This window comes from Lycium barbarum, chromosome 3, assembly GCF_019175385.1.
Source record: "Lycium barbarum isolate Lr01 chromosome 3, ASM1917538v2, whole genome shotgun sequence".
NCBI lineage: Eukaryota > Viridiplantae > Streptophyta > Magnoliopsida > Solanales > Solanaceae > Lycium > Lycium barbarum.
The window spans coordinates 45826029-45834994 of record NC_083339.1 but is presented as its reverse complement, the minus strand read 5'-3'; positions in this window follow the sequence as shown (position 1 = coordinate 45834994).

Sequence of the window (8966 nt, the reverse complement as noted above, 5' to 3'; positions counted from 1 at the left end):
CTATCCATGCCTTACATACTCAGTACATTGTTCATACTGACATCCCTTCTTGTGGACGCTGCGTTCATGCCCGCAGGTGTAGATAGACGAGACAAGGATCTTCCATAGTAGGCTGGCTTCAGATACCAGTTCTGATTGGGGAGGTCTATCTCTTCCTAGAGCACTGCCGACCCTATATATATATATATATATGATTTTGTTCAGGGTATGTCAAGGGCCCTGTCCCGACTTCTATACTTCAGTCATGTTCATAGAGGTTTTGCAGACAGTTCCTGTGTACAGCTTAGTCATAGTGTGACGATAGTAATGTTGGCATCATGGGCCCAATGTACATATACGTATGCATGATATTATGTTCGCATTTAGCCTCTCGATCCTATTGTTTCCATTTGAGACACGAGGGATGTAAGTTATAAGTTGGTTCGCTCGGTTTCCGCAAGGTGTCGGGTGCCAATCACGCCCTACCAAGGGTACCCCTAGTGCTTCTAAGAGTGGAGTAATATGGAAGCTCGTTTACACATTTGTTTGCTTATATCATAAGATCATGCCAAAATGAAAGAAAGCATAGCCTTAACATACCTTATTGGCTTTTCAAGCTAGCTGTGCTACTATCCTGAGCTTGATAAATCTACACATAAGACCAAGTACCAATTATTAAACTAGAACATACTCATATACCAACCTTAATCTAGTTTACAACTTTACGTAATTCGGGCAACATCTCCTTTGTAAACTTAATAATCCTTCAAGGCTGAGGTACCCCTAGTGCTTCTAAGAGTGGAGTAATATGGAAGCTTGTTTACACGTTTGTTTGCTTATATCATAAGATCATGCCAAAATGAAAGAAAGGATAGCCTTAACATACCTTATTGGCTTTTCAAGCTAGCTATGCTACTATCCTGAGCTTGATAAATCTACACACAAGACCAAGTACCAATTATTAAACTAGAATGTACTCATATACCAACCCTAATCTAGTTTACAACTTTACGCAATTCGGGCAGCATCTCCTCTGGAAGCATAAAAATCCTTCAATTCCAATTCAACCCAACCATCAACAAAAACATGAACATTATAAATATCAACTCCTACATATCAAAATATAATCAATTCTACTCCAAATTCTCTCCCAAAACAGCCCCTTGTCTCAACTTGACCCTTATTCAACTTACTACTTTCATAACTATGTTTCCTTACTTAAAACACTAAAATTCGAGATACTTAACTCAAACACAAAGGTAATAATCACATACATACGTTGAAGGAACTAGGATACCAAGAATCAAACTCTAACTCCAATTCCGAAGCTCACCAACTTCAAAGAAACCCTAGGAAAAACTTTTATCTCCACTAGCTCGGGTTTACAGGGCTCGGATCTTGCAAAAATTCATCCAATATAATAGAAAGTGGTGAGAGGAGATATTTAAGGGTTTTATCTGTTCTGGGAATGGGAAATAATATGGAATAAATAGGGGACTAAATATTTATAGATGGAACTAGAAAGTTCCAGTGATAACGGTCTACAGAAGGGTCGACGACCCGTTGACGTGTCCACGGTCCATCAATTTGCTTCATCGATTTTCACCTACAGATTCAGAGGTTGCCTTAATGTCGACGGCGCGTATCGACAGGCCGCCGACATGTCGACGGCCCGTAAACAATGACTGGTGTCTGCAAGTTTTCCTGAGTCGTCCTAACTCGCGTTGATTTGATTCGTTCAACTTCTGATCCTTTAAATTGCAAGGAACACATACTTATACTCCGGTAGATGGGGTAAAACACTTAATATCTCAAAACTCGGGTGCGGATCTCCATTCTAAGGGCATACTCAAATGAAAATGGTGGGTTTTCTTACGACGAAAACAAGATGTGTAACATTGAAGTCGCAAGTTGATACAAAATACACAGTTCATTGATGTATGTAACGAAGACACTTTCCTAAAGACCGAGCGTGTATGTAACGAACAAAAGGAGGAATATTAACAATCAGGGCATATTTTAAAAAAAAAACAATTGTACTAGATACCGTCGTAGTAATGAAAGGGGAGAGAAAGTAATAGGAGAAATATGATTTCTTGAAGGACGACAAGGAAAATTGTCACGACCCAACCCCGTGGGCCGCGACTGGTATCCTAGTTGGATACCCATACGTACCTGCTTAACCGAATTTCGTACCATACAATTTTTTTTTTAAACAGATGTGTACAGAATCAGGCCGATACAGATGCGGCGCGCGCGAACATATACATACCTGAACATACAGAAATTTACAGACAAGCCGATGAGGCTAACATACAGATGGAGTCACAAAATCGTTCGTACTTACCTAAACAGATGAAACCCGTAACCCACATATCTATCTACAGGCCTCTACAGACATACAGAATCAGATGACGGGACAGGGCCCCGCCGTACCCCAAAATACCATACATACAGAGTCTACAGATGACAGAGGATATATACCAAAAGTATTTGCTCCGGATCAAAGGAGCTCTTCCAAAACAGCAGAATTGATGCCCTAAACCGGCGGCGTATCTCCAGGTGCGTCTGTACCTGCGGGCATGTAACGCATCCCCCGAAGAACCGGGGGTCAGTATGAAAAATGTACCGAGTATGTAAAGCAGAAACATAACAAACATAATCATAGTCTGAACCGGAAGCATATATATATAGCTGACAGAACCATAAGTCAAACGGACGGACGGAATCATAATCCCGACAGACGGACAGAATCATAGTTCAGACAGACAGATAGAATCGTAAACCATACGGACATACAGAATCAGAATCCATACGGACATACAGACAAAATCGTAATCCAGACGGACGGACATAATTATGCATGCAGAGTCATACAGAGTTATACAGAATCATACAGAGTCATACAGAATCATACAGAAGCATGTGCTTATATAAATGCTGATGGCACATGCATACATACATACAGATCCCGGCCCTGTCTGGGGGCACAGTAACAGAACCCGACCCTCTTAGTACGGGACGCGGTGGACAGACAGAATCAGATCAGATCATATGCCATCCTGGCCGCCATCCCCATACACAGATCATAATATCATACAAATATAAACAGATCCCGGCCCGCACATCGAGGGACGCGGTGAACAATGTAGAGGAATATGCACGATAACAGAACCTGGCTCGGGACGCAGTGAAGGAATGCATTGAGACAGCCACGAACAGATTAATGCGAAACCACATACATACAGACTCAACATACAGACTCAATCAAACTGAAGGGTGCCAAACTGTTATATCCTGCATTTTCGAACGTCGAATTATTTGTAAGCTGAGGTGGGGCCCACACATCAATATTTTTTTTGGGACATGTGAAAAGTTATATGAATCGTATATGTAAAGTTAAACACAACCCGTGAAGGGCCCTGGGGCCAAATCAAAGTGGAAGCCCTCCAAACGAATATTTTTAAGAAAACGTTTTCGGATGACCTTACTTGGAGGGGCAAAAACGGCATTATAAGTTTAGAATTTGGGAAAATGCCCAGAGATAAAAGTTGTAGATAATTGAAATAGCTTTCCAACGGTAGGTCGTGGGCTCCCAGGCGACGTCGGTACAAGGAGATATGGACATGTTAAGGTGGAAAGGTCAAGCTGGGCAGTGAAATGGGCCCAACCCGATTCCAATCCGGGTCAGGCCCATTTCCTTATTATTTAAGGGAGTTTTCAGCCTCCTCCTCCACATTTCAGATCAGAAAAGATCCAGAAAATTCCATTAGAGAGAGAGAGAAAACTTCAAGGCTAAGAAGGTCATTTTGATCAAAATCCGAGCTCCGAATCCCGAACCTCATGAAGAGAAAAACGTTGTACTTTGCGTTGCCTTCAATTTGAGATAAATATTGGTCTTGGGGGATGAAATTTTCGTGGTGGATCTTCTGATAAGGTATTTATAAAATTCCTTTTATGTTATTAAAGTGTTTATTTAGAGTTTTAACGAATTAGAACGGAGAAAACAACATTATAAACTCGTTTGTTGTTTTGTTGAAATTTATGGATGAGGGGCTGTTTTAATTGAAATTGATGGACTGATTTGAATTAATATTTTGGTTGTTTTAATCATGGATTATGTGAGGAGAGTGAAGGAACTTAATGGTTATTAAGTTGTTGTAGGAAAACATACAACTTTGTTATGGTTTATGTAAAAATGGAAATGAGAGTATCAAGAGGAAAATTATGATTATTGTGGATGAATTTGGAAGATGGAAATGTATAATGAACTTGTATGTTGAATTGAAGGTTAGGAAAAATTGAAAAAGTAGTGGCTTAATGGAAAGTTTGAATGTTCGCATACCTTATGAATATTGGGTGAAAATGGTATGGATGCTTCCGATGTATGTTGTAATGAATTTGGTGGGTGATGAATATCAAAATAACAAGTTTGGTTTGGAAATGTAAGTTTGAAACGAAAGATGTGTCGTTATGCCAAAACGATGGCTAGTGATGCCATAGTGTGTGTTTTAATGTCTGTTGTTGTTTTTGCTGTTGTTCTAGGTTGTTGTGTAGTGAATTAAGCCGAGCTAAGTCTCGGGGATGTCTTATATACAGAGGAAATGCTGCCGAAATTTCGGTAGGCAAACATGTGTTAAGTTGGATTATTGAAAAGTTTGAAACTAACAAATGGTAAACTTGACCATTTCTAGATTTTGGACGAGATTGGGATCGACGCCAAGCGAGCGTAAGGCGCTATCGAGGTATGTGATGCATTTTCCTTTGTTCCTAGGCATGTTCTGGATGTGATAGGCTCGGCCGCGAGCCTTAAGTATGACTCCGTTCCCCGGAATTCGAGACGGAAAACCGCTCCAATTCCTTCAATTCAATTGAAGCTATTTTCTTACAAATTGCCTTTAAAGTGAATTTTTGTACAAAACTCCCCTAAACGGAGTCGGAACACTTCCAAATGATTATGGATGACCTCATAAGGTCTATTAGCGATAATTTACATATGTTGCCTCGAGTTGGTCCGAGGCGGGCCCGCAAGGCCCGATATCTTCTGTAATACTTTAAATACTTCCGTTTTGTCCGATTTTCTCAGAAACCATCTGAACTATTATTTTGATTATGATACAACTATTTTTATGAAATTCTTATAAAATAACTTCTGAACATCTGAGAATCCGATTCTGATAATAATCTGTCGTGCCTTCCCAAGTAGGATATAGGCGCGTACTATGCATACTATCCGTATACTCTGATTTTGGCTCGCCGTTTGGCACCCTTTAGTCTGATTGAGTCTGTATGTATGTGGTTTCCCATGGATCTGTTCGTGGCTGTCTCAATGCATTCCTTCACTGCGTCCCGGGCCAGGTTCTGTTATCGTTCATATTTCTCTGCATTGTTCACCGCGTCCCTCGGCGTACGGGCCGGGATCTGTATGTCTGTATGATACTATGATCTGTGTATGGGGATGGCGGCCAGGATGGCATATGATCTGATCTGATTCTGTCTGTCCACCGCGTCCCGTACTAAGAGGGCCGGGTTCTGTTTACCGCGCCCCCAGACAGGGCCGGGATCTGTATGTCTGTATGCATGTGCCATCAGTATGTATATAAGCACATGCCTCTGTATGATTCTGTATGATTCAGTATGACTCTGCACTACACTGCATGCATAATTCTGTCAGGTATACTTCTGTCTATCCGTCTGAACTACGACTATGTTTGTATGTCCGTATGGATTCTGATTCTGTATGTCCGTATGGATTCCGATTCTGTATGTCCGTATGGATTCTGATTCTGTCTGTCTGGACCATGATTATGTCCGTCTGTCGGGACTATGACTCTGTCTGTCCGGCTTATGAGCCAGTCTAGTATATTTATGCGCTTCCGGTCCAGATCATGATTGTGTTTGATATATTTCTGCTTTACATACTCGGTACATTTTTGTACTGACCCCCGGTTCTTCGGGGGCTGCGTTACATGCCCGCAGGTACGGACGCACTCGGTGACACGCCGCCAGTCTAGGGCACAGGTTCTGCTATCTTGAAGAGCTCCTTTTGATTCGGAGCATGTACTTTGGTATATATATCTTTTGTTTTCCGTATGTTCTGTATGTATGGAAGTTCTGGGTACGGCGGGGCCCTGTCCCGTCATATGATTCTGTATGTCTGTAGAGGCCTGTAGATAGATGTGTGGGTTACGAGTTTCGTCTGTATGTTAGCCTAATCGGCTTATCTGTAAATGTCTGCATGTTCAGGTATATATATATGTTTGCGCGCGTGCCGTATCTGTATCGGCCTAGTTCTGTAATATCCGTTTGAAAAAAAAAATCTATACGATACGAAATTCGGTCAGGTAGGTATGTACGGGTACCCAGCTAGGGTGCCAGTCGCGGCCCACGGGGTTGGGTCGTGACAGAAGTGGTATCAGAGCGGTTAGTCCTCGGAATGTCTACAGGCCGTGTCTAGTAGAGTCTTGTTTATCGATGTGTTGTGCACCACATCTATAAACAGGAAGCTACAGGGCATCTAGGATGTTACCCTTCTTTGAATCTTAGATCATGCGATAGAGCCAGCTGTAGGATATGAATTCCTTTCGACTAACTTTTAATTTCAGCCAAAGGACGGCATCGACAGAAGGCAATGGCTGATGATATTGGAGGCCACACAGTACTCAGGTAAGCAATAATATGAAAGCTGTGTGTCGGAGAAGTTGTTTGATGTGTGGTAGAAATATAAAGTTGTAGATTGAACAGAAAAGTGAACAGGAAGGAGCCTCCGATGTTTTTCGAGTTGGGCATGTGAGGTAAGCCTCGACATCTGTATAATTTTATCTGTAATTGTTAGCCCCGTGTGGCTACGAGACGACATGATATGATGTATATATATATATGCGTATATGTGTTGGCCCTGTGAGGCATGGTTGGTATTTCTTGTGTACAGGTTTCGGATAGTAAGAAATACAGAGGAACCTCTGCCCAAATTTTTTTCCAGAGATATGGAAGTAAATATATATAAAGTAAGTACAAACAGGTTCCGCGATACTTGTCGGAATTTAGTTTTCTTCTGTCGGTGGTTGGAGAGCACCTTATGGTGATATTTTATCAGATTTCACCGACTATTTGGAGACGGAATTCGTGGGACGAAGACTTAAATCTGTGGCCTGTCTGTAATTGTATGTATATGTGTATGAAAGTGAATATCAGAGATTCAGAAAGGCAATATGGTAATTGTGCAACTTAGCCGGGGGTGGGACCCGCTACAAAAATTTTCCGAAAATTTGCTAAGACCCCGATTTGCCCTAAAATTATGTGACAAAGGTCCTGCAGGGCAATTGACGAAATTATATCAGCCCTAACGCGTCAAAATGCATGAAAGTTTCGGGGTTAAGCGTGCTCAAGCCAGAGCAATTCTGGGATGGGTGACCCCCCTGGGAAGTAATGCAAAATTTTGCACAAGTGTAAGTATGATAGATATAAATGAAAATTTGGGGTAATCTAAAGGAAAAGAGAATGTGTGGAGTAATTAGTGCCCTTACAGGAGTCGCGCAGAACGAGGTGGACTAAATGGGCAAAAAGAAAAGGTGCAACACCGCTCGGGAAATTGAGCGGATTTGAATAACAGTCAGAGACGTTCGCCAGTAAGATACTAGTAAATATATCTGTATGTGTGTATGTGTGTGTATAATTTTCGTTTGGTGCCCATATGGATCAAGAGCCGAGTCCCAGCAACTAATGTTGTGATAGACGAAAGGTTTTACTAAACCGAATACATGAAACGACGCGGAGACGGGGATTCGAATGTCATCAAAGGATAGAAAAACCCCTATTCCATTATAACTCGGTCTGGTATGACGATGTCTGAAAAAGAAAATGAGTATGGATAGTAGGAAAGATGAAAGATAAGAAGTGTGAATAAGCGGAATCTTTGAAAAGGTCGATAAGCGACACGTAAGACGATTTGTATGATAACTTGGCGAACAAGTTTACAAATAAGGGAAATTTTCATAAAACACTGGAGCCTTAATAGGAGTGATCTGATTCTAATTCAGATCATATCTGTTATACTTCTGCACCCCCGATTCTGATAAGGCTCTGCCTATTACGCCTCTGTACTTCTGAACTCGATTATGTTCCCGTCTAATAAATCTTTGTACATCTGATTCTGAATATTCTGTTTGACACACCCCTATACGATTGACTCTGATTACGAATCTGTCTGACACGCCTCTGTGTGTCTGATTCTGGATATGAATCTGTCTGATACATCTCTGTACGTCTGATTTTGATCATGCGTCTGGCTGATACATCTTCGTATGTCTGATTCTGATTACGACTCTGTCTGATACATTTTTGTACGTCTGATTCTGATTTCGAATATGGCTGATACCTCTTTGTACGTCTGACTCCGATCTCATGTTTGTCCGACATACTTCCGTACATCTGGCTTCGACTATGAATCTGTCTGATATGCTTTTGTGCGTCTGGCTCTAGTTATGAACCTGTTTGATGTAACGTGAAATTATGATAACGTTGTAAGGAACCGAGAAGTGTGACAAGAGGTGAAAGATGTTGATAGCAATCGTAACGTTGAAAGGAATTTTGAAAGAAAGGAAGGAACCTCCCCGAAGTGTCACGAAGCCCCCTGAGGTCAATCGAACATTCGAGGACGAATGTTCTAAAGGGGGGGAGAATGTTATATCCTGCATTTTCGAACGTCGAATTATTTGTAAGCTGAGGTGGGGCCCACACATCAATATTTTTTTTGGGACATGTGAAAAGTTATATGAATCGTATATGTAAAGTTAAACACAACCCGTGAAGGGCCCTGGGGCCAAATCAAAGTGGAAGCCCTCCAAACGAATATTTTTAAGAAAACGTTTTCGGATGACCTGACTTGGAGGGGCAAAAACGGCATTATAAGTTTAGAATTTGGGAAAATGCCCAGAGATAAAAGTTGTAGATAATTGAAATAGCTTTCCAACGGTAGGTCGTGGGCT